At 40.6% G+C, this 23,655-nt stretch overlaps 1 long non-coding RNA gene across 1 annotated transcript in view; it reads left to right on the forward strand.

Moving 5' to 3' along the window:
* Positions 1-23,655, forward strand: part of LOC308176331 — a 94,228-nt gene that overhangs the window by 5,632 nt on the left and 64,941 nt on the right. The window contains exon 2 of the long non-coding RNA XR_013938233.1: positions 117-23,550. This is a non-coding gene — a long non-coding RNA (uncharacterized lncRNA). The remainder of the gene's footprint in view (positions 1-116; positions 23,551-23,655) is intronic.

The following is a 23,655-nucleotide window of genomic DNA, read 5'->3' on the forward strand; positions in this document are numbered from 1 at the left end:
CTGCATAAATGAACATGGGGGTTTAAAAACTCCCTCCTTCCTAGGCAGCCACTTAAGGCTGATGTTCAGGTGGGTTGGTTCAAGCGCTGTGCTGTAGCTGTGGTGCATATTTGCAGGGTGCAGGACAAATTGGAGTCTCAAGAGGCTGACATTGAATTCTTTGCTCTGCCACAATCTGCTTTAATTCTCTGTGTGCCTTAGTTCAGCCAAAAGGACTTCACTGTTGCTGATGGAAGTTGAGATAAAGGCACTGGAAACTCTGAAAACCTCGAATCGGAGGTACCAGGGCTGTCAGCGGAGGTGTGTGCTGTTCTGCTAATCGTCTGCCTGTAAAGCCCGCAGAGGAGAGGGAAGCTTTACACTGAATGAGCGTGACAGGGTCACGCAGGACTTTGTGCACCTCGGGGACCAAGTTTCAGAAAAGAGTTTCAGGTTTTTATCAGCAGTCTCTGCGGCTGAAATGCAAACAAAATTGTTTAAAGAGCTCCAACAGAGCCATACAGATGACTGTCCTGGGGGAACAGGCTAGTCGTTAGACCATCACCAGCGTAAGCTTATTGACCACAAAGTTGTGTAGACAATAAGCACAGAAAATGTAAGTCTGAAACTGAAAAACCTCTGGAAAGTGTCTTTGTGAACATGTAGGTTCTCAGAGGATGTTTGACACCTCTCTATCGATCTGTCGATGTAAGTCACAATGACCGTCCTGCTTATAAGAAAAGGATTGCTTCCCTTGGAACTTGTATGTGATAAAGATTGTAATCATCGCTTCCTAACAGCGCCAAAAAACATACACAGCGTCTCCCCATGCAGCAGGTCTGAAAGCCCTGGATGGGCGGGATGTGTCCTCAGTTAATTGTTGCTGTCTGGATTATTAAAGTATTCGCTATGTGTCAAGCTTCACCTCGCTTGCTGGTCTCAGCTTGCCTTCTAGGCAGAGTTTGATATAGGCAGGAACAGGGTGCTCAGCATTGTGGAGGAGACAGCAGCCTCCAGAAAGGTGCTTGGTACAAGGGGAGATGCTCAGCTGCAGCCCATTTTTCCCATTCAGCTCCTTACCAGGCCTCTGCTATATTTACAGCTGCTGTCCTTGTGAAGTAGTGGTTTTGTCCTGGTGAGCTGCTGCCCTCGGTGCTCTGCTCCGGCTCACGTCATGGCTCCAGGAAGGCAAGAACCCAACTGCAAAACCATCCGGACTTCATTATTTATTAAAGCTGGGGGGAAAAAAAAAAAGATACCCAAGTCATAAATACATGGGTAACATCGCTTAATCCTGCAAAGGCAGTGCTCTTATCACAAAAGGTGTTCAAGCACAAATAAATTGTTTCTGGGCCCAGTAACACATTTACAAAGTTGACCAAAACTACCAGCAGCATTAAGATGAAGATGCAGTGTTTTTAGAGCATGAAATAGTGTTGCTGAGGGTAGTCTTGAAATTGGCACTGTTATTCTTGATACTAAGTATGCTTAACAGATACAGCAAGGCACAGACCATGCAACGTCACAAATGAAAACCAAAAGTATGCGCTGCCTGATAGTGATATATTGCATGCGATGAGTTGAATGAATCTTTTGTACTGCAGTTGTGCATCTGATTGCATGCCCCGAGGGGTTGTTTTCCCAGCTCCTGTTGGGAAATGATTCATCCCCTTGAAACTGGGAGTTAGTATTCCCTTCTCTGGATGGCTGCACCAGTTGGTTTGCTTCTGTGCAAGCAAATCATTAAGATCACTGATATAAGAGTGGAGATTAGGATTACTCGAAACCAGGATGGTGTTCTAAGATTAATGTACTGCCCTTGTAATGACTGTTTGCAGCAGACGTATGTTAGTATATTGCCTTCCTGTTACCGGCACTGTAGTCACCGTTTGATGGATTGTTACCTGTCTACTGTACGCTGCAAAACAATGAGAAAGCTTGCGCAGATTTGAGTTTAATTGCTTCTCGCACTGGTGGGTTTGTTTCCTTTTATTTCTAAGGGATAAGGGTCAGAAACCCATATGTAGGTAGGTTTAAAAACCTCTTGGGGAAAAAAAAGTAATCTGCATCTCTTCTTTTAGATCACACTCTAATCCCTTTGCCTGTTATGATTACAGCAGACTTCAGAAGGTTTTCCACCAATTATAGTCTTATTTCTGGATACTATCCGTACAGCTTAGAAGGGTACTTTTTTGTCTTCCTCTCTCCCACAATACAGCAGCTGCACAGAAAACAGATGGCACAGAGTCAATCCAGTTGAAATTAATGGAGTCAGGCTATCCACACAAATCTTTGCAATGAAAAAGAACAGATAATTTCTTCTGTGAGTTGTGTACAAGATGTATGTTGTTTGTAAAGGAACTTAGTTCACAGAAGGACAAACTGTAACCAGTGAAGAGGAAAGCCTGCTTTTTAAAACAAAACTCAAATATCAGTATGTTGAGAGTGGTTTCACTGTCTTAATGAAAATACCCTATCTGTAGTTAAGGATGGAATAATATTTCTGCTCATGCAAAGTTTTGCTTAAACAATAACTGCATGCAATGATACACCATGTAGCTCAGCTTTATATGCAGATTAGTAATGAATTTGCAACTGGACTTGTTTGAACCCCTGAATCTTAAAAAAAAAAAAAAAAAAAAAAAAAATCAAAATTGCATGAATAAGCATTTGTACATAGGTGTTTATAGTCTGTGTCCATAAAAACCCAGTTGCACAGGGGAGCAGATTTACAAAGGTCTTCTGATGTCTACTGGGAGTTTCAAAACCACTTAAGCAATTAGGCTCTGAATACCTTTACGGCTGGTACAAATTAGGTGACTAACTTCTGCAGGTGTTTTTGCAAATCCCACTAGGCTCATATATGCATAAATAGGTGCCTAAACAATGTTTGTATGTTTGCTCCATAGTCCCTAAACCTTTCGGTGACATATTTTGTTCCTTCCTCTGAGTAACCGAATTGTCTCCTTGTTGTGAGTAATCCACTTGTCAGGAGTTAATGCCATGTCTTGCAGCTGCTCTGTGCAGGTGGGGTCACGGCTGGTGTTGAGCCAAGCGAGCTCATTCTCCTTCTTCTGTTGCTGCTTCTTGGGAAGAGTCCAGGAAGGCACTGCACGTACAGAAGGAACAAGCATGTTTGCTGCAGCACACCTGTGTTTGGCACCAGGGAATGGTAGCCCGAGTTTCTAGGAATGGTTTGTTAAATCTGTGATCGTAGAGCGTGGTGGCTGTGTGTTAGCCAGCTTGGTTAACGCTGTGTCAGGAGGAGTGCTGGGTGGATGTGTTAGAGACTCCTTAATGAAGGAATGTGTCACAATCTGGTTGTATTAAATATATCTGTGTTGAGGCTGGAGTCTTACGCTGTTGTGATAAGACAAAATGACAAGTGTACTCTAAGCAACAATTTTACATGTTTTCAACAATTGTAGGTTTTTTTATTCTTCACAATAATCAGACAGTTGGAAGAAGAAATGGCAAATAGGGTATGATGAGGATTTAAAAGCATTGCAAGAAGAATATCAGAAGATACTGATTAGCAATGAGATGTGGCAGGTTATGTATGAATAAAACAAGCTGCCTAGGATTACAGCAGAATCCTGTTGTCAAAGGTGTAAGCTCTTTACAAACAAAGCATCAGCAAGCCTAACCTTGCTCCTGAAGTGATGGGGAGAAGCACCGGGGTCGCAAGCAGCCGTCAGACTTGTATTTTCTGCCTCTTTGACTGGGGTGACATTACATGGCATGTGGCCTTTATTTGTGTTATGTTTGGGCTTATGCACTGACATTCCTGTTTCTGCGAAAGGCACGTCTAGTTAAGTATTGCCATTTCATGTATAAGTGTCAGCTGGAGAGGAGGGAAGAAAAGAAACTTCCTAAAACTGAGCCCATTAGCAGAAAACAGGAAACTACTATCAGCTAATACCAGGGTGAAGTCTTAAGATTGCCAGCCATCAGGTGTTTTACACATACCTTTTCCTGGATGAAACACTTTATTCTCCTCTACTTCAAGGCTCAAACAGCCTTTTGGGGTTTATAGCATTTATTTAAAAACAGCAAACATTTCATTATTTCCACACTGTTCAGGGACTATAATTTACTTAATGCTAGGAACAATCACATTTCTCAGGGACTTCTGTGAAATGTCACCTCTAAAGGATGGATCCCTTGTTGGTAGAAGTGAAAGCCCCATTTGTAGTTTTCATTTTTATTTTGATTTAATTCTCAAACGATTCAACTTTCACACCATGCATGAGTGACTAAATTCATTTCACTTGTCAGAAGAGAAAAATTTTCATAATTAAAATCTAAAACAAGGATGGCCTTTTGCTTGCTGACCACGTACTCTACATCTGTTTTATTTCCTTCTTTTGTGGTTGGTTCCATTGGCTTTTGGTCTGGACATAGTCTGGGGCTGGGTATTTTCTTCCTTCCTGAGCTGTTATCAATGGACAACCTTCAATAATTTGTCAGAGCTTTGGAAGAATACCAGTTGAGGGGACAGATGTGCCTTGGATAAAAATCCTCCCTGTCCACATGAAGACAGCCCACTCTTGTTTATAAGGCTAGTGCACTGCGAGGTGATACCATGTGTAGGTCTCAAAGGTGAGATAATGTGCAGCTGTTCCCCCAGTATTACCCTGGCATGAAAACCTGTGCAAACATTTTTGTAATTCTACCTAAAACCAGAGTTTTTGTAGCAAGGTGGTCCTGATGTGTTTTGTTCCTCTTTGGTTGATCTCCACCAGTCCTGCAGGGGGACCTCTGCCATGCACATCTGTCCCCTAATTGAGCTATCAAGCCATTTTGCACAAGCCAGCAATCAGCTACTGCATGGTAATAACTTCAGCTTCTTTCCTGTGCTGTGGACGGTCACCAGGCCGAGAAAACGAAGGTGAAAAATTCTATTCCAACCAACCAGCTAGAGAGCAAAGACTAATTCAGTTGCTGTTTAAATTGGCCTAGGGTCCAGGGCTAGTGCAAGGCAGCAGACGAGTCTGGTAGTGGGAGGAGCAGCAAAATGGTTGGGGTTCCACCACCTGCTTTGTCCATGGAAAGCAGAGCTTGTTGCCTTCCTTCTCCATGCAGGCAAATCTCTGGTGGGAAGGGTCTGTCATTTCAAAATGTACCTGGAAAAAGCATACTGAGCTCTTCTTCCGAAAGTTGGGCTGGTTTTCATTAAGAATCTATGCACTATTATTCTCTAAACGTACTTGCCACTAAAACCTTATGCAAATAATTATTACAGCTAAGCCGTGGTCATAATTTCCATTTCACTGAGGTCAGTTGTGCTACATTTTTAGGATTAGTTGCTAGTGGTATAAATGTCTTACATTCATCTTTGAGGGTGCTGGCTTTAAATTAAATATAGAGCTGGGGTATGTGTATCTGCTTTAGGCTTGCTAGTTGCTAATGTGCTCCTTTTAATCAAAATCCATTACCTTTCATGTGGCGCAAAGGATTAACCCTTAAGTTGCTCTGGGGACACCATTCAGTTAAAATAGCACTGATAAAGTCAGTGTTATATAGCATTTATGCTTTCCTGTTGAAATAAATGGTCCCTGGGAAGTTCTGAACCGGGCAAGCCAACAAGCATAGCATTTCACAGGTTAATTATATTCAGTCTTTTCCAAATGTGGCTTTAAAAATATTACTTTTTTTTTTCCAGCCTGTTTGAAACTTTTCTTAATGCTGGATCTACCCTGTGTACTACCTGGTAATGTTTTCCCTGCTGCCAGGTGTACTTGTCTTTTTAAAGACATTAAAACACACATGAGGGTGGGCTTATGTTAACATAAATTTATCTTACAGTTTTCCAAGATAGAAAAAAGCTTGAGAAAATCAAAAGTTTCAGTTGCTGCAGAAAGTGAAGGAGAAACCAGATCTAATTTTAAACTGGGTATAGTGCATACTGGAAAAGAATTGTACTTTTAATTAAGTTTGTCAGCAAGTTATGCACGGCTGAAGCTTAAGGAAATGTTATGGGAGTATGGAAATGTAGGTCTGCAGTAGGTAGTATTTTATCTGGGACATCTGAGAGGAGAAATGTGGTATGTGATCAACCATTATGTAATGAACCTAGAGTTATCAAAACAATATCCACTGGTCTAATTAAAGAATTCTCCCCACCAACCTTTCTTTACTAATAGCCATCAGTCTCTTTTTTTAAATAAACTGCTGCGGTAACTCCAGCACTTCCAGGATGTAGAAAATGTGTATAGTTGCAAATTTACCAGCAAACTTAGATTAATTTATATAACAGATTTATGAGACTTGTGCTACTAAATTACTTGCCTGGGACTACTAAATCCAAATTACCATCCAAGGAAGCCCTATGTGGTGACTGTTAGACCGATAGCCTCTCTGGTCATGAATTATATATGTCTGTTTGTCCTGGTGATTTCCCATGTGTTGGCAGGTTTTATTCTGTCTGTACCAAAATCAGACCTGGTATGAGCAGTCAGCTGGTGGCTTTGAAAGCCAAAGTGAAGTAGTATTGAAGTGCTTTCAGGACTCAAAACAGGCTGAGATTGGATTCAGTGAGCCTGGAGAGGAGGAGGGGGGGAACAATGAAACTACAGTGAATGACGGGTAATCCACTTAGTAATAATCTAAATATTTGAGTAAATATTGAGGAAGGAAGTGAAACACCTGCTTTTGTACCTTCTTCAGCCTCAAAAGTTCCAGTCCTTCTTTACGAAGAAATCTCCCCGTATAGCGGGCTGTGAGGTGGTCTGGGCAAAGGGCAGCTTCCACCTTGGTTTCAGCAGCTGAGTGGCTGCTTGGCCCCCCTGACCTAAAAAGGTCACGCTTTTACCTAGTTCTAGTTTAGGGATTCTTATTTGTGTTCTGAACTTGAGCATGCTGTTTCTTCTGTGTGCTTGAACAAATGGGAACTTTTGTCTTGCTCCTGGTAAATCTGCTTAAGCATTGATTCCTCTCCATCAAAGAGAACTGAAGCAATTCATTGTTCTGACAAGCATCTCCTTACCAATTTTTCAAGGAGTTTCCCTGCTTGCTCTTAAGATTACCCTCTTTCCTCAATATTTCTTTAATCATGATACTTTCTCTCTCCCCTCCACAAAAGTTAGTGAACAGGGTCCTGTCCGTGTCACCCCCGCCCCCCCTTTCATATCCTATCAGCCAAGTAGACCTCTGGGATTGAGGTAGGTTGAACAGTTCTCTGGACCACCTTCAGGACACAATTTCTGGGTGTTATTAACCCTGCTGGAGTGGGACAGGAGATGTGGCAGTCAGGTCTTGTCTTGGTGCTCTCCCTTGCTGAGACAGGGTTTCCATATCTGAAGACTTTGCTTTATTAATGTTGGCTCCTCATCGGGGAAACATGCAGATGTCCAACCTGAAAAGCAGTGAAATTCTAGTGTTCTTGCAACCAGAAGAGGTTTGCTGGAGTTTTTCCCAAGGAGTAGAATTTTATTTGAGATTTTTGCTGTTGCTGACAATTAACAGAATCCTGAAATCTTCTTTTACTTGATCAGTTGGCTTGCAAACATTTATTTTCTGTGTACCATCCTCAATATGCCACAGGAGTCATTAACCTACATAAATTAACTGCATCCTCAAAATGTATAAACAAGCTAATTTTAAGCATCCTCTACATCTGTATGAAATGCATTTTGTGTGCTAAAACATTAAAATATGTAATGGTGAGAAGAATGGTGTTTAACATTGAGTGCTTTTAATCTTCAAAGAGTTTGACAAATATTAGTTGATTTAGTAATTTAATAAGTGATATTAACATGCAAATGCAAGATTCACCGTATATTTTGATTTGGCTTCAGTGATTCAGGATTTTCATTTCTTTTCTCCAAATGTCAGTGTAAAGATTAATTATTTGAGCAGCTAAACTGGTTTGTACGCTCACTTGTGATTTCAACTCTGTGTTGCAAATGTTATTACAATAATAAAAAAAAATCAAAGTATTTCAAAATGAAGAGTTGTTTACTTTTTAATTTCTAGATTGGATGGTCAACAAATAAGATGGCTGATAAACAATTGTTAAAGAAGTCCTGTGCTGGAGTGTTACACTAGCTGTCATGCTAAATTACATTTCCAAATGACACATCTTCCATTTGATGCTTATGGAACAAATTAGGCAGAAAAGCACTTCATATTCCTAAATACTTTTAGCCACTGGGCTTTTCAAGGTTAAATAGACAACATACATGATCTTTGAAGTAGCAAATGGTCCTACTAAAAATCCATTAATATGCACATTAGCAAAAATTTGACAGGACCTCATGGCAGTTCTTGGTGACAACTAACAAGGGATGTTTCACAGGACCAATCAGACTTCCACGAGGTTCACTTTGTTAATTATTTGTAACTTCGAGTGCAGTGATAAAAGCATGCTAATAGGCCGTAGAAGCCTTTTTCTTTCCCCTGGCCTAATTAAGGACAAATTCATCTTTTTTGGCAAGACAGTACAGTGGCATGTCTTCAAAAAGGTCCTTTTAACTTCTTTTTCTTTTCACTCTGATTCACCTAATAATAATTATCAATGAAGAAGCAAGCCACTGATTGTGAAGAGTTGAATAACATTAGATGTCAAATCAATAAATATTATCTTTATTTGCAACAGCCAGCAAAAATGCAAGCATTGTGAGACTCTTAAATATCTAGCAAATGGATCGTGATCTGCCATAAGCTGTCATTGGACTACTGGCCTCATTGGCCTACAGAAGCTTATGCTGGCAATGGGTTTGCCCGCTGATTTTGTGGGCCGAGCATACAGTGAGTACTTCTGCATAATCATCTTTTAAAAAAAAAAATTGGCTGTTTATGTAGAGCTTTGATGTTTGGTTTTGGCTTGAGGAAACACCTGAGCTGATGTGTTCTGGCTCCTAAATAGACTGGATGCTCACTACAGCTGAGGTTTCCTGTAAGCTTTGCTTCTGTTCAGAAAAGCACTTCAACATATGCTCAGGTTTAAGCTTCAGGATGATGTTTCTGTCCTACAAAGCACTTAAGCAAATAAGTAAATTTCAGGATAACAGTAGCCTTGCAGTGAGTAGTTGCATGCCTTTAAAGAGGCAGGCCAATATTTTTGTTATTATTTCCTTTGGTTTCTAGTTGTAGATCACCTAACACTTCAATCATAACAGGAGCAATGCTGTTTCAACCTCTTGCAAGCTCCTTGAGGATTTATCCCATTACTGCCCTTCCCATGAGGTTTCACTGAAAAAAAATAGTCCGGAGGTGGCTACCTATGTAGATCTGGAGTAGAACACAGTAATTTTGCAGATGTGAGTCATAAAGCTTTAATTTCCATCATGTGTTTAGCACTGGTGGCTCCTGTCAGTCCTGAAGCAGTATGCAGGGGTTCATACTGGATCAGAACGATCTACCTCTGAGCTGCTCATTCCTTAACCAGGCTGGTGCTCAGGACACCCTGGGATATCTTTCTTTTTCCTCCAGTTCTTTGTACAATGCTCCCATCCACCCTCCAGCATCCCTAGGTGAATATTTCCCATATGCATAGCAATTTCAGTCACTAAAATCTTCAGGGCATTTTGAACAATCTGAAAGTTGCTTTCGCTACCAGAAGTGTTAGTGCTACTCTTAACTTAACAAACGCTTCGGATGTTTAGCAGCTCTGCTGCTGCCTGCTTCTCAGAGTCATTCTTCCTCTTTGCCATCTTCACAAGAAGGTGCTTCGTCATGTTTGCTCTGTGGCACCATCCCCTTAAGGACCTTCAATTGTGTACTTGACTGTCACATCACTCAGGAGAGAACAGGCTTTTTATTGTGCCTCTCACAAGGCTTTCTGGGGCATCGTGTTACCCCACTTTATACATCAGTTTAGCCTCTGCTCTTCCCTCATTAAACATTGCATGAGCACATCTTCACTGAAGAACATAATGGCTCTTTTAAACGGTCGTTTCCTTCTCCTTCAGAATTACATTTAAGTCTATTTGGGTTCTTGTCCGCTTACTTTGCCTGAATGCTGAAAGGTTTTCTTTTTTTCCTTCACATAGTCGCTATGGAGCATCATTAGAAATTTTAGCATTGCTTAAACTTGAAGGAAAAAAAGAGAGATTCGTGATTGTGCTTCTGCACAACAGGCCACGACATTCTACGTAATCAGCCTCTTTCAATATGTACAAAAAATAATTTCCATTATGCCTTAAAAACAGCACCTCCTTGAATCAAACTGAGACAGTGAAATTACTATAAATGGAAATATGATATTAAATGTCTGAAAACCACCTTCACAGGTTATTCATGTATCAAAGAGATAAAAATAAGAGGAACAATAGAGTATTGATGGGGAAATTATTAATAACGGCTTAAAAATATAATCAACTCCAGAGCTTGTCTTGAAATAGGACAGTGTCAGTACCTTACTTAGGTGAGTGGAGTGTGGATCCATTGGGCACACAAAGGACTAGAAGTGCTGTTTTTGTGCCAGCTTCTGTCACCAACCTGCTGTCTGAGTTTAGCAGCCTTTTGGCTCCGCTTTCCCAGGGCACGAAGACAAGTTGCAGACATCCAGATTCATGGGGATGATCATTTACAACCAAGCTACCATTTGCAAGTTTGCAGCTTGGTTACAAGTGTTCTCACGTAGCTGGCTGTACGTGTGGCATACTTTACCGTTGCTTGTAAAAACCTCACAACCTTAAGTGTATTTTTTCCTGAAATGAGGAGCTGTTTCCACCTGCCCTGTTGTTTTGATAGACCGCTGAGGCATTCATGGACTGTGGAGCACCCAAGAAGACTTTAGCAGAATAAGGAAACAAACCCCTGTTGCTGTCCGAAGGGTAAACCACGTGAGCTGTTTTAGCAAAGGAAGAGAATCTTGGAGAGGAAAGTCTGCACCTGCTAAAAATGTCAGGTTGGTTGTATGAGCCATCCTTTGTCACCCACCCACATAATCAGCTGGATTCCTTCTCTCTTTGAAGCTGGCTAATGTAGTTTATCGTATAAAACCCATTTACTCAGGCTATATGCGGGAGGAAGAAGGGTGAACTTCCCCATAATGCTCATGAAACACTTTGATATCTTAGCCTGGAAGGCACCATAGAAGTGCAATGGATTATTATTAATGAATTAACTAAATGATTAATTTAGTTAAAAGCTAAATTATTTAATTATTCATTAAATTAGCCCCAGATGTGACAGCAGCAATGAGACAAGCACTCAGTCTGCAAAGCAATAACACAACTCACATTAAAAAGTTGTTTTCTCCATTATTTAATGAATTAAAGCTTTGGTTATAAACAAGTCATCCAACAGCCTTTTCGGTCATGGTACAACTGATGCCTCTCTGGTGCGTCGTTACAGATGATAGCAGTGTGAGATTGGAGACAAGATGAGGTCGTTCCTAATGAAGAAGAACTTAACCTTTTTGATAGTAGGATGTCTAAAACTAATTAATCCTATTCTTAGAAACTCTGAGGTGAATAAAGGCATGTCATTTCACAGAAACTTCCCTCTGGAGAACAACTGTGGGCTTACCAGAACTGTAGAGGTTTTCCAGAACTTGAGCAAATTTTTTAACATCACACGTGTGTGAGAAAACGAAGCCAGATTCATTTCCAATGAGTGGCTTCACTGAAATCAAATACACCAAAAAGGAATTTTGGATTGCTTATCTTTCACCTGCACAACTAATATGACCTTTTAGCATGTCACTCCCCACCCAACCAGATCTATTTGAAAGGCAAAATGAGGATGGGATATTTTTTACTGTTCTGGTTTTACTTCTCTGGAGTAAGAGATGTTTTCAAAATGCTGGCATACCAAATGAATGCCTTCAGTGCCTATATAGGTTGGATTACACAGTAGGTCCAGCAGCAACCAGTGGGACTGTAGAATGTGCAAAACCTGTGACACCAAAATTCATTGAGGAATTTTCTATGAAATATGTTCATTTTTTACTTGCAATGGCTTAGGGATATTTCTGAATGAAGACACTCCACCAAAATTTAATGAGTACTTAATTGAACTAGCTTACCTACATCTTTGAGCCTCCCAAACACCTCTAGTCTGTCCTTAAACGCTGCTCTTTTTTCTCAGAGACTGCACGGGCTGGCCCAGGTAGGTGTCCGATCTTGACCTGGGCAGTCAGAAATATTGAGACAGCCAGTCTGGACAGAGTAATATATCCTCACCTTTGGTAGCATCCAAGCTCCTTCCAATGCAGTGATTTATTTTATTTTTTTTTCTGCTTAGCCTTGCCTGCCTTTTCCTTTTTCATTCTCTTTTGCAGACACATGAATGCTAGCAGACACTGCCGTTATCGTCTTACAAGGCAGAAGTCAAGCTGCATTTGGGAACAGCTGTTTAGCAAGTTTTGTGAACTCTTGCAATTTAGATTATCAATCAACCACTGGAGTCTTAGGCCTCAATTCAGCAATGTCCCAGGCATACAATTAAATCTATCATGCTAACTTGGCCTATTGAAGTCTGCTGGCAGGAACGAGGTTTAAGTTATGTATGTCCTTGAAGAATTAGACCTCTTATTCTCTTCTAGCACTTCAGATAGAATAGTCGGAAGCCAAATTTCTTGTCAGGTTCACTGTATCTCCACCTGCAGAACAGCTGTCTGCAAAAGGCCTTGTATTTTATGATTATTAATAATTCTAGCTTGTGCTACAAAAATATAAGGAACTTCAGCATTTTTTTCAGCTCAGTACTTAAATTCTTGAATTAAACTTTGAGACATCTTGTTTCACACATACTGCAGAGGCGGAGAGTGGAGACAAGTTGTCATGCATGAATGAAGATGCTGGGAATTAGATGAAAGAGATTTTCCCACCTACTAATAAAAGTCAAAAATGACTCATCTGAAATAGAGGAGATTAACAGTGGCCAGTAATATGAGTACTGCTTTGCTGATGTTTGATGTTGGCTATTCTTATGAAAAATATGACCCAAGAAATCCACGTGAAATACCAGACAGCCAAAGAGACTTGATGAGAGCCACTTTTTTAGGCCAAAACTTTGATACAGAAGTCTCTCTGTTCTTCTCTTCCTCAGATCCACAATTCCTTAACTTTAAAAAAGTGTTCAAAAAGATTTTTCTCAGACTGTTCCTAAAACAAGAGTTGACAGATTTCAGAACATGTATTTTGTAAAATAAGAAAGAAAAGTGAGCTCAGGTTAGTGGCCATTAACATGTCAGCTAGATAAATCAGAAGGCTTCTACTAAGGGTCTTAATAATAATAATAAAAATTCCACTTGGGACAATGAAAAGTGGGAAAATAATCACCAGTAGGATTTTATTTCCCCCAGGTTCCAGGGGGGAACTATGAAAATGTTAATTCACAGAGGCACTTAGAAAGGCATTGCCTAAATTTATCTATTTTGGCTGACAAAAACTTACTTTAAACTAATTTACACTATCCATCATGAAGTATCACTTCAAATGAAAAGATTTAGATTTTAACGTAGGACCATAAACTCCCAAGGACTTTTGGACAGTGAACAATGAGTTCAACCATCCTATTGAGAAGCTGGTGTGATCTGCAGTCTCCAGAGGACACTTATCTCACTAGCTATTGCTGCAGGGAGGTCTTGTAAGACCAGTGGGTTTGATAAAGTACAGATCTCAAATGGTGGTAAGAGGAGTTGACTTGGGACCAGGAAGCAGACAGATTCTGTAAAGGTTTTATTAGTGTCTTGTGGTAGAAAACAAGTTGTCCCTCTTCCCTTTTAAGAAGGAAGAGGTCACGAGGTTTGTATTTCAGTGGCCATAGCAGGGTAGGTCTCACGGCTTATTCAGGTACAATTTGTCAGTGAAACTCCACTGAAGGAAGCAATGAGCTTCCTACCTAACCTGCTTCCTAAACCATTGTTGTCCTGTAGATCAAGAGGAGAGTACCAGTAGCAGGGTGTTCTCTTCCCCCCTTCTGCAGAAGATTTACGATGTAATGAAGAATTCCTGTTCTGATGCCTTTTAAATAGATTCCTGCAAAAGAGTTGCAGAACATTTTCCCTGTGAATCCCCATTCAGCTCATCTTACAATTGAGCTGCTTTACAAATGGGAAAAGAAGTTCCCAACTTCATTTGAAGTTGGGAATTTTCAGGCTTGTAGGCTTCGGTCTCTTTAGTGGAGAGAGTTAAAAGATGATATAATCATATATTAACGACAATAAGCTACTTACTGTCTCTGTGACACTGGAACTTGGCTCTGGGGAGGCAGTCAAAGCATCATCTATTTGAAGGGGCAAAGGTGAGGCATTGCACTGGTGTTTTTATGAATATTTCATAGCTTAGAGCAGTAACCTGTCTATTCCCATTGCAGATGCCTACTTACACTTTAAACAAAACAGAGTGTAGCTATAAGCAGATGTACATTGGTTTAAATTTTCCTTTGTACATCAGTAAATTTGCTGAAATTGCGTGGGCAGAATGTGAAAATAATGTATGGTGTAGAGGAAGAAGGGCAGAGATGAGACCTCAAGGGTTTAAGAGCAATTTTTGCGTGCTCCCCACAGAAGATAGGAAACCACACAAAGAACTAAATTAAAAAAAAAAAAAAAACTCATGCTGTCCCTGCCTTGCACCTGGGCTATGCTGGCTGCATCAGTGGGACTGATCTTGCAATGCCCTGCCGCAGGATGCACGGCTCCCACACAATGCTGGAGGAGAAGAGTTGTCCTCATGTGCTGTCTGTGATACACAAGCAGCTTTGATTCAACACGTCAAAATCAATGGTAGTGTGTGTGCCTGTAACAGCAATTGCCCTTTCTGTGACTCTTGCTGTTTCATTTACTCAGCAGTTTCAAGGCCAGACTGTTTCTTTGGAAGATATCACTGGGGAAAAAAAAAAAAATCCCAAATCTTTTTCAATGGCATTTTACTTCTCATATACTGGTGTTAACCTCTAGCAGAGTTCCCAGAATTATCATTGATAGCGGCCTATGGATCAACTTTAAATTTTGTTCCCTGGCATTTCCTGGACTTTTTCTACAGTATCAAGTGGTGGTGGCTTTGCAGTAAAAGTGAAAATTGCTTGTAGTTTTTTAGTATTAAGGTAATGACAACTTTCAGCAAAATTTTTATTTCACAAACTTTCACAGCCAACGACCTCCAAAAGTAACAATATCCCAGCATATTATTCTATGTGCTTGTACTGCAAGAGGAACGTAGGTAGCTCTGAGGAGAAGCATCTAAATGCCGTGTGTAGTAATTTGACACACAACTGCCATTAGCAATAATGGGAATTGTATGTCTGATGATCCATCACACAGAGCAAAGAAAATTCAGCCCTGGGGGTTTGCTCTGCAGTGTTCAAAAGTGCAACACAGAATATAGAGACAAGACTAAGAGGCTTGTTTCTCATCTCATGCCCATAAAGAGATGCGAAGGACATTTTTTTTTAAGAAAAATCCAAATCCCTTCTTTTTTTAATTGATAGCATAAAGTAAGGCATTTATAAGCTTGACTATTTAAGCACACACTTTGAACCCAGCTGCTTGTAGCTGGGTGATTAAGGACCCTTCTTGCTCTCAACCTCAGGACTAGACACTTAAAGGGTCAAGAGCTCTGCTTGCTGGCTTGCTTCCCTCTTGAAATCAGCAGGCAAAGCTGTGTAAATGGCATGAAGGCCCAGAAGAGCTTTGGCCATGCTTGTCTCCCTGGTGTTATTTGAAGAGCTACCTCAGCGTTGGAGCTGATCTAAAAACTAAAACTAAAACCAAAACACAGTTTTTATTGAAGTTTATCCAGCTATTTTTAATTATTAATTTATTAAAATCACAAAAGTATAAGTTTTCTGTAATAATTTTGATGTTTTAATTTATTTTCATGGATTTCTTTTAAAGAATAAGTTTCCTAGCCCAATCTAAGAAAGACCTATCTTGTAAAATTTGTCACATATACATCAGAGAGGCATAAACGGAGAGGCAGCAAATTCCTCAAGAGAGATGACTCCAATGGGAAAACAAGGCAGTGCCAAGTGAATGAGGACAAAATCTGGGCCAAAATGATTCATTAGACTGCTAAAGCCAGCTGGGACACTAGATCAATTTCTCTGGCTTCCCATGTAGCATAGGATGTAGAAGTGTATATCATTCTTGCATATTGACCCACGAGGACATTGCATAGTGAAAACTTTTTCCTCAGTTCCTCATTCTTATTTAAGGCATTTCCCCAGAAAAGACAAATTCAGGGCAAAAAGGTCAGCCTCTTCACTCCAGGATCTGTCTGTCCATGTCAGCAACAAGATTGTTTCATCCTCCTTATGAGCAATCAGTGATGGAAATCAAGAATAAGTACAGCATAAGTGTTGGACCCTAGCTTTCAGTCTTGTCTCTCTCACAATAACGTGAGCTGAAACGAGTTAAATTTGTAGGAGTCTGCTTAAAAAAATGGTGAATTGATGATCTGGGAACCTTGTTTGACCTAAAATTCCTTTGCTATTTGTAAATGTGAAAAGAGACAAAAGGGGAGAAGAAAAGAGGAGAAATCAATGTGAGTTTTGGATCCAAAGTGGAGTCTGCAGATCTGACACACAAAGATGCTTTTGAGTTGGAAACGGGGCACATCTGATATCAAGGTTTGAGGGAGTTAAAAGTGACACATAGGAGACAAGTATTGCCTTTGTTTCATGCTACCTATTTCACCTTTCCTGAAGTTTTTTCCCTTCCAGCTTTCTTCTCTCCTCTTGCGACTACCTGCAGAAATAAGTTACGTGAAAGATGAGCTGAAGAACTGTTCTTAGGTATAAAGTTTCTTACAGTTTGCTGTAGCTCCTCACCACGTCCATCTGAAGGCACCTATGTAGTGTGACATTTCAAAAGGAATAGAAGAGCAGCCATGGGATGCTGGCAGAAGAGATTTGGCTTGTTAAAGCTCCTTCTCTTGCCTTCCCCTCCCCCCAGAGAGTAGAAATGTCTTCCGAAGTGGGAAGAATTGTGTTTGGTGCATTTAAGAACAGTGGAAAAAAGCATTAAAAATGCATGATCTGGTTCAGCACTAATGGTTTTGGTTGGATTAGAAGCAAAGTATGGACAAAGTAGCCTAATAGCTTTTTTCAGCTGCAGTTTCCATGGTCCTAAAAATACATTTCATGTAAATAATTCACTGCCCTGTATTCACAGTCAGTTCCCATCTCTCCCTCTTATAGCACACACCTGTACCTTTTTAATAAGTGAGGTTAGCTAAGTCATTGTACCTCCAACTCATCTTTCTTTATTTTTTATATTTTTTGTGATCCAAGAAAGTCCTTTAAAAAAAAATCTTGCTTAATCTTTTAGTTATGCATGTCCCGCTGTTTTATAGCCACACCAGACAATGGAAGGATAGATATTTTTAGTATAAATGCAGAATCCTGTGCTCAGTGATACACCTAATGTGAAGATGCAATGATGGAGGCTACATGCAAGTAACACAATTACAGGCTCTGCAATGAAGTACTCATTTGTCCGTACAAGTTCCTCACTTTCATACACAGTGGCACATGTGCAATATAATACACCATACTTTATGCTCTAGCTAAGAAAAATAGAGTTCAGATGTTAAAATATGAAATCTGCATTTTTTTTACTTTCTGTGCCACTTTCTGATTGACAGCTCCGCAGGAAAGTGTTTCTCTGGGCTGTGTTTGTTTGTATTTTCCAGATAGAAGTGTATACTGTATCTCTTAAGAACTTGTATTGTCTGTCACTTCCATTTTACTCAATCATGTACCTGTCTCTTTTGCTAAAACATGACTCTCATTTTTATGTGGGCTGTTTTTCTCTCTTCCAACATGCCTTGAAAGTTAGCTTTTCTGAAATCATAGACTGCATCTCCAGAACCAGGCTTAAATCTGCTCCAGCAATCAACTGCAGGTGCGATTTTGTGAGTACAACCAATTGCAGGAGGAAATTATAGAACTTAAAGATCAAGCATCTCCCTGATTTGTAAGCACAAATAGCAAGTATAAATGAAGTCGATGGGAACTGTAAGTGCACAAAGCTTTTCAGTGTAAGGCTGTTGTTTGCACCCACAAATTAGATGATAAGAAATCAAATCCTACTATTCGCACTGTCAGCTGATTGCAGGATTGATGCGGGAGCCTGAGATTAAGTCCCTCTAAAAATGTGACCCCTCAAGTTGCTTGTGCTTTTTCCAATAAATACAAGATTTGTCATGCACTGTTGGATAACGTCTGATCTGGATGGTATTCAGTGGATGGTATCTCTTGCTTCAGATTTAAAAATAATAATAATTGAAAAATGGGGAAACGTAAGGATGTGGAGATACAAAGAAGCTGCTAGAAGGAAGGGACGTTTTTATAGGGTTCAGCCCTATGTACGCTGTTATGCTCTGGAAAATCTCAGTTATGAGAGTAAGATCACAGGTTCTGGGATGAGAACTGGGCAAGAAATATACCCTGTCCAACTCACTTTCCTTTCCTTAGGTGCTAGGTATTGTTTCTTGGGCAAAGCCTCTCTCCTGTTACATTTCTGTACATGTAGAAGCCCCATCTATGTGTGGCCAGGTGGCAACAGAAATCATAGTGGATACAAACTGTAAGTCATTGCACAATCTCTGTGCCTTCTCCTGTATGTTTCTTTAAAAAAAATAATAAAAAAAAAAATGTAAAATGACTTGTATAGTCCTGCTGTTGGGTTATAGGTTAAGCTCAAACCCAGTCATATGTCTTGTACCACTACAGCCTCTTACACTTTGGACTAAAAGGTAATCATTTACTACTGGCTATCCAGAATTTTATATCCATATATCTCGGGGGTTTCCTAATATACACTTAGTAGTTTGAACTCGACCATAATTACACCCTTATTATCTTCATAAGCTTTACTTATCTCATTATCAACTCCTTCCTATGTTGGAGGTCAGTAGCATATCCCTTTTATTAGCCATTTAATCTTTTTACCCAGTAGCTCTATTCTCTTTGATTCATTTACTATATTTCTCTGCGGCTAATATTTCTGACATTTCAGACTAACCTCTCCCCTTGGCTTTTACTCTGTCCAAAGTAATCTGTACCCCTATAGATTTTGAGTTCATTACTGTCCACTTTAGGAGTCCTGGAGGTCGCCATTAAAATCTTTATGGTTTTGCCTTTAAAGCCATGCACTGTCACATCACTGCAGTTTGCTGGTGCTGCCCGTTCCTAGCGCAGGACATAACTGGGGAAGGCTATCATAATACTGTTTGCAAAGAGATGGGCAAAATGCCGTGGTGATGACAATAAATAAAAGGAATCCATTCCCATTACAGTAGCAAAACTACTCTGAAATTGCCATTCTTATAAAACAATATTTTTGCTCACTTATTTCACCTATATTTGCTGTTGTGTACCAGTTTTTTTAGAAATAGCATTTATTGATTTTACTTTCGCTTTGAGATATAATTAACATTTTGGAGGCTTAGGTTTCTTATTCCCTTTCCATCATGTTGTCATTAGCACGTGATCCCTTTCAACAAGAGTTCTGCTTCATGTTTCTGACCAGGTTTGTCTCTGCAAATTTGAATTTCTGTGGGGGAAAGGAAAGATTTGTCAGAAACGTACTCCAACTGCTTTCCTGAAGAAATTATTTCTTGCTTGCTAACTTTTCTTAATGACCCTCTTTGGATTTAAAGAAAACTATTTTTTTTTTTTTAACAAGGTGACACTTAAGCATTCTGAATGTACTCCAGCTCTTGGCAGTCTTAAGCGTACAGCTGAATGCATGCTAAGTCTAGCAAGGATAATTACACCAGCTGTGACCTTTTTGAACAAGTATTTGGACCAAAGCAGATTTCAGTCACTTCTGATTGACTTAGAGCTTACTTGAATTTGCATTCTATAAACTTCAAATATCACCTTCCAGGTACCGTGGTTAAACTCTGCAGGGTGTGTGTATGTTATCAGAGGTGTTATCATCTGATATTTGTTCCTCTTTATGATGTGTGGTGACTCTGGGGAAGTTTTACAGCAGACTGGACTACGTGTTCGTTGCGGCTTTGGGCTCGTGTGGCCGTGACAGGCTGTGAAGAGTGTCCCAGAGGTGAGTGCTCAGTTCCTGCCCTTGGGCTGGGGAGGGATGGAGTCAACATGTGGCACTTCAGCAGTGCAGCAATTCTCCATTTAATGCCTTGTGCTATGTGACTCAGCTCTTAGGAGAATAAAGGAAAGAGAAAAATGAATACAGACTAATAATTACTGGCTTTGGCATGGATTTTCAAATATATATATTCTCTATTGAAAAGCTCTCACTTCTCTTTAGAAAATCAGAATATCATTGGTTTGCTGAGATTCTCCTGTAATCTGGAGTAGAATTTTAAATTTTCTTAGTGTTGCTCTTATATTTTTTTTTCCGTCTGTAATGTTACATTTGACCTCCATTTATTATTAGAGGACAGATGTTTAAGGTAGCTTGTATGATGATGTCCTGCATCATATTTAACAAAACTTTCATGTCTGTTTTAGGGGATATACCCCTGAGCCTGCCTGCTGAATAGTAGGATCGGTTAATGCAGCTTTATTTCTAATTACATCCATTGAGTGATCAGCGCAGACTTCTCAGAGAGTGCATATGAATAATTTTTAGTTATTTAGGAGTAGCTCCTTTTTTATATAATTGTTATGCTTGCATGAGGTATAGTTGTATTCTATTATTTTCACCTTTTAGAATTCCTTGCTTGCACTGGATAACCTTTTTGGCTTCTGTGCCATGGGGCGGACAGAGCTGACAGCATTCCTTTGCCTGGATTGGTTGTTTTCCACCAGACAATTTCACTGTTGACCAAACAATATGTTCATTTAGATCAGAAAGGCACTTTTATCGTGAAAGCTAAATAACTGTCATAGTGGAGACGCATAACTTCAGGCTGCTGCAAAGATTCTGGCTGTCAAAGGGGCTCTGTAGGCTCTCAGTAGCCTTTCTGGAAGGGTATGGGCAAGCCCGGGAGGCAGTGTCCAGCGCTGTTGCTTTTGCGTGGAATAGAAACAGATTATGCAAGAATCAGCATCTTGCAAAAGAAGCTTATCAGGGGCAGCACTGTGGCTGGGTAAGCCATATCCGAGAGGATTAAAGAGGTGAAACCTCTACCAGCTCTCTGATTATCTGCCATTGGTTAAGACAAGGATGGTACATTCAAGGTAATATAGTCCCATGTCTAACACCTATGTCTAACTGGGACTGGGCAAGCAAGCTGCTTCCTTTCAGAAGTCCTTTTTTGGGCCATCCATGATAGGCAGACTCGCTTGCAATACCAGCACGGTTCGGTTACATCAGGAGATAGTGCAGCCCACTAGGAGCAAATTGTATTACAGAGTAAAGCACTTGTTGCTCAGGACCTGCCATCCACACAGTACTAATTTCAAGGGATTTTGCTCCCAGTTAGCTCTAATTTGTCCATGTTGACTGCCTGCCTGTTAGCGCTGGGAGTACACCGTGTGCCTCTGGGTCACATCATCCAGCATTGTTTCAGCCCAGCGTTTACATCCTCGGGGCTGCTCCATGATGTGAACCAAACCCCAGTGGGGATAATCGAGAGGTGCAGTTCAACAGTGCACTGCTGATCTGCCATAGAACACTAGCACAGAGGTACCGTCTCTGTTTAGTAGTGGAAGCAAAGCACTGAAAGTGCTTTTAAAAGAACCTACAGCCTATACGCATCCGTCTCATCTGAACCCTTCTCTTTGTCTCTGATTAGTCACTTGTGTTCAGATTCAGCCTATCAAATACTGGGGCTTCCTGTATGCTGTTAAGCTTTGCTGATGTTTTTCTGCTTTTCCTGGCTGTGAGCTTGGCCAGAGCTGGTTCTGCTGCTCAGCAGGGGCTCAACGTGGAGTCTCCCATCCAATTACCCAGAGCTTGTCTCCTAACAGCCCTTAAGTGCTTGCTGAAGGATGGTTCATCTTAAATCATTCTTTCTGTTGGCTCTTTGCTCTGCACCAGTCTCTTGTTTGTTTAAACCAATATAGCCACATATAAAATACTGACAGCACATGCTCAATGTACTGGTAATAGAGTGCATCCTTTCAACAGCTTGTCCTCTTCAACAATCCTTATTTTCGTGTGCTGCTGTTTCTGGTGATATCTTGCAGATAGGGATTTTGCTCACAGGGAGACATTAGGCTGAGCGTTCCTGTAAATCCCACCCTAACTATGCATTTGGCATAATCATGTTATTTTAAAAGAAGGTAAAAGCAAATAGATGGGATGTAATATCCCATTAGCTAATAATGCATGCTCCACTGAGCTGGATTCATTTTCCACACAGGTTATACACACTGCTGTAAGCATTTTGGCCAAGTTCTTCCCTGGTGCTACTGTTTTAACACAGCAATGTGCTGTACTCGATCCAGTCTGCGGAGGTGGGACAAGAAGATGTGGCAATTCCCAGATGTGTGAACCCTGCAGCGGCTGTCCCACTGCAGGTGGTTTGACCCAGCAACACCACGTGTGAAATAACCACATGTTAAAGGCTCCGAGCAAAACTGCTTTTTGCTTTTGAGCAAAACAAATGCCCAGCATGAAACAAATTGCTTCAGGAACATGGATGCAGACAGGTTTGCACCTAGGAGACTGCAGCACAAAGGCCAAACACATCATTGATTCAGAGGCTCTGGAAGCAAAGGAGAATGTTTTTTTTTCCTTCTTCCCTGTTAGCAGCAATTTCGGCATCTGTACTGAGTCATGAGTGTGACCAATGTGTGGAGTGTTTTGGGGTCTCCCTGTATGGGAAAATAGAGAGAAGACAGCACCAGCTCAGAGCCCCTGGGTGCTGTGTTGCCTCTCCCTCCCACGCAATGGGAGCCCAACCCCTCTGAGGACCTGGGGCACCAAGCCTTTATGTCACCTGCCATCTAGACATCTCAGATGATCACACAAATATAGGTGGGCTAATAATATTTTCCTCTTTTTCGTCTTTGAGGGGAATAGACATACTCATGGAGCATTCTGCTCATGTAAGGGAAATTAGAAGAGTGGGAGGAAGATCCAGGTTGGCTATCACTCCTATGTATTTGATGCTATTCCCTTATTGACAGTGTCATATGGGCCCCATCCAGGTATTATCACTAGAAGGGCTTTGGCTGTGGTGGGAGAGTTTCCTAGATATTAGTGTTATCGATAGAATATCCTGAAAAACTCTCTTGCAAATATATCTTCAAACCGTGGAGTGTTGTTTTGTTGTTTGTTTTTTTTTTTCTTGGATAAAACCCAGGGCTCATTCTTCTAAGCTATAAATTCTTCAGTGCAAGGATTTTTGTTTTCTTTTATGTCTAAAATGTACTTTGTGCCACTGAATGCTCAGTCCAAACCAAGTAATATATTACCATACAAAAGCATCATTTACATTCAATCAAGATTCCTTTTATTCTCTCTCAGAAAATTCAGATATCTGAAAACCAGACTGGGGTACATCACACAGTGCTGATGGTCTGAAGGCTGCTGGCCCAGCCGAGCCAGAGCCCAGTGCTCTGCCCCCGACATCCCACCTACCAACACGTCATGATCCTTGAGTGACACAAAGGTGCTGTGGAGTCAGTCCATATCAGTTAGATGTTAGCTGCAGAATATGACCAGTGTGAAAAATCAAGGCAAAATCATGCAGAAAAACATCCAGTGAGGAAAAAAAGGATAGCGAGGAAATCTCTAAGGTACAAGTCCTGATGATCTTTTGAATTCCTGCAGTCTGCATGGTATTAAGGATCATTAAAATGAAAACACTCTGCCATTACAGCCAGGAAAGGAATCTGTACCGC

Source organism: Anser brachyrhynchus (genome assembly GCF_964034855.1).
Source record: "Anser brachyrhynchus genome assembly, chromosome: 12".
Taxonomy (NCBI): Eukaryota; Metazoa; Chordata; class Aves; order Anseriformes; family Anatidae; genus Anser; species Anser brachyrhynchus.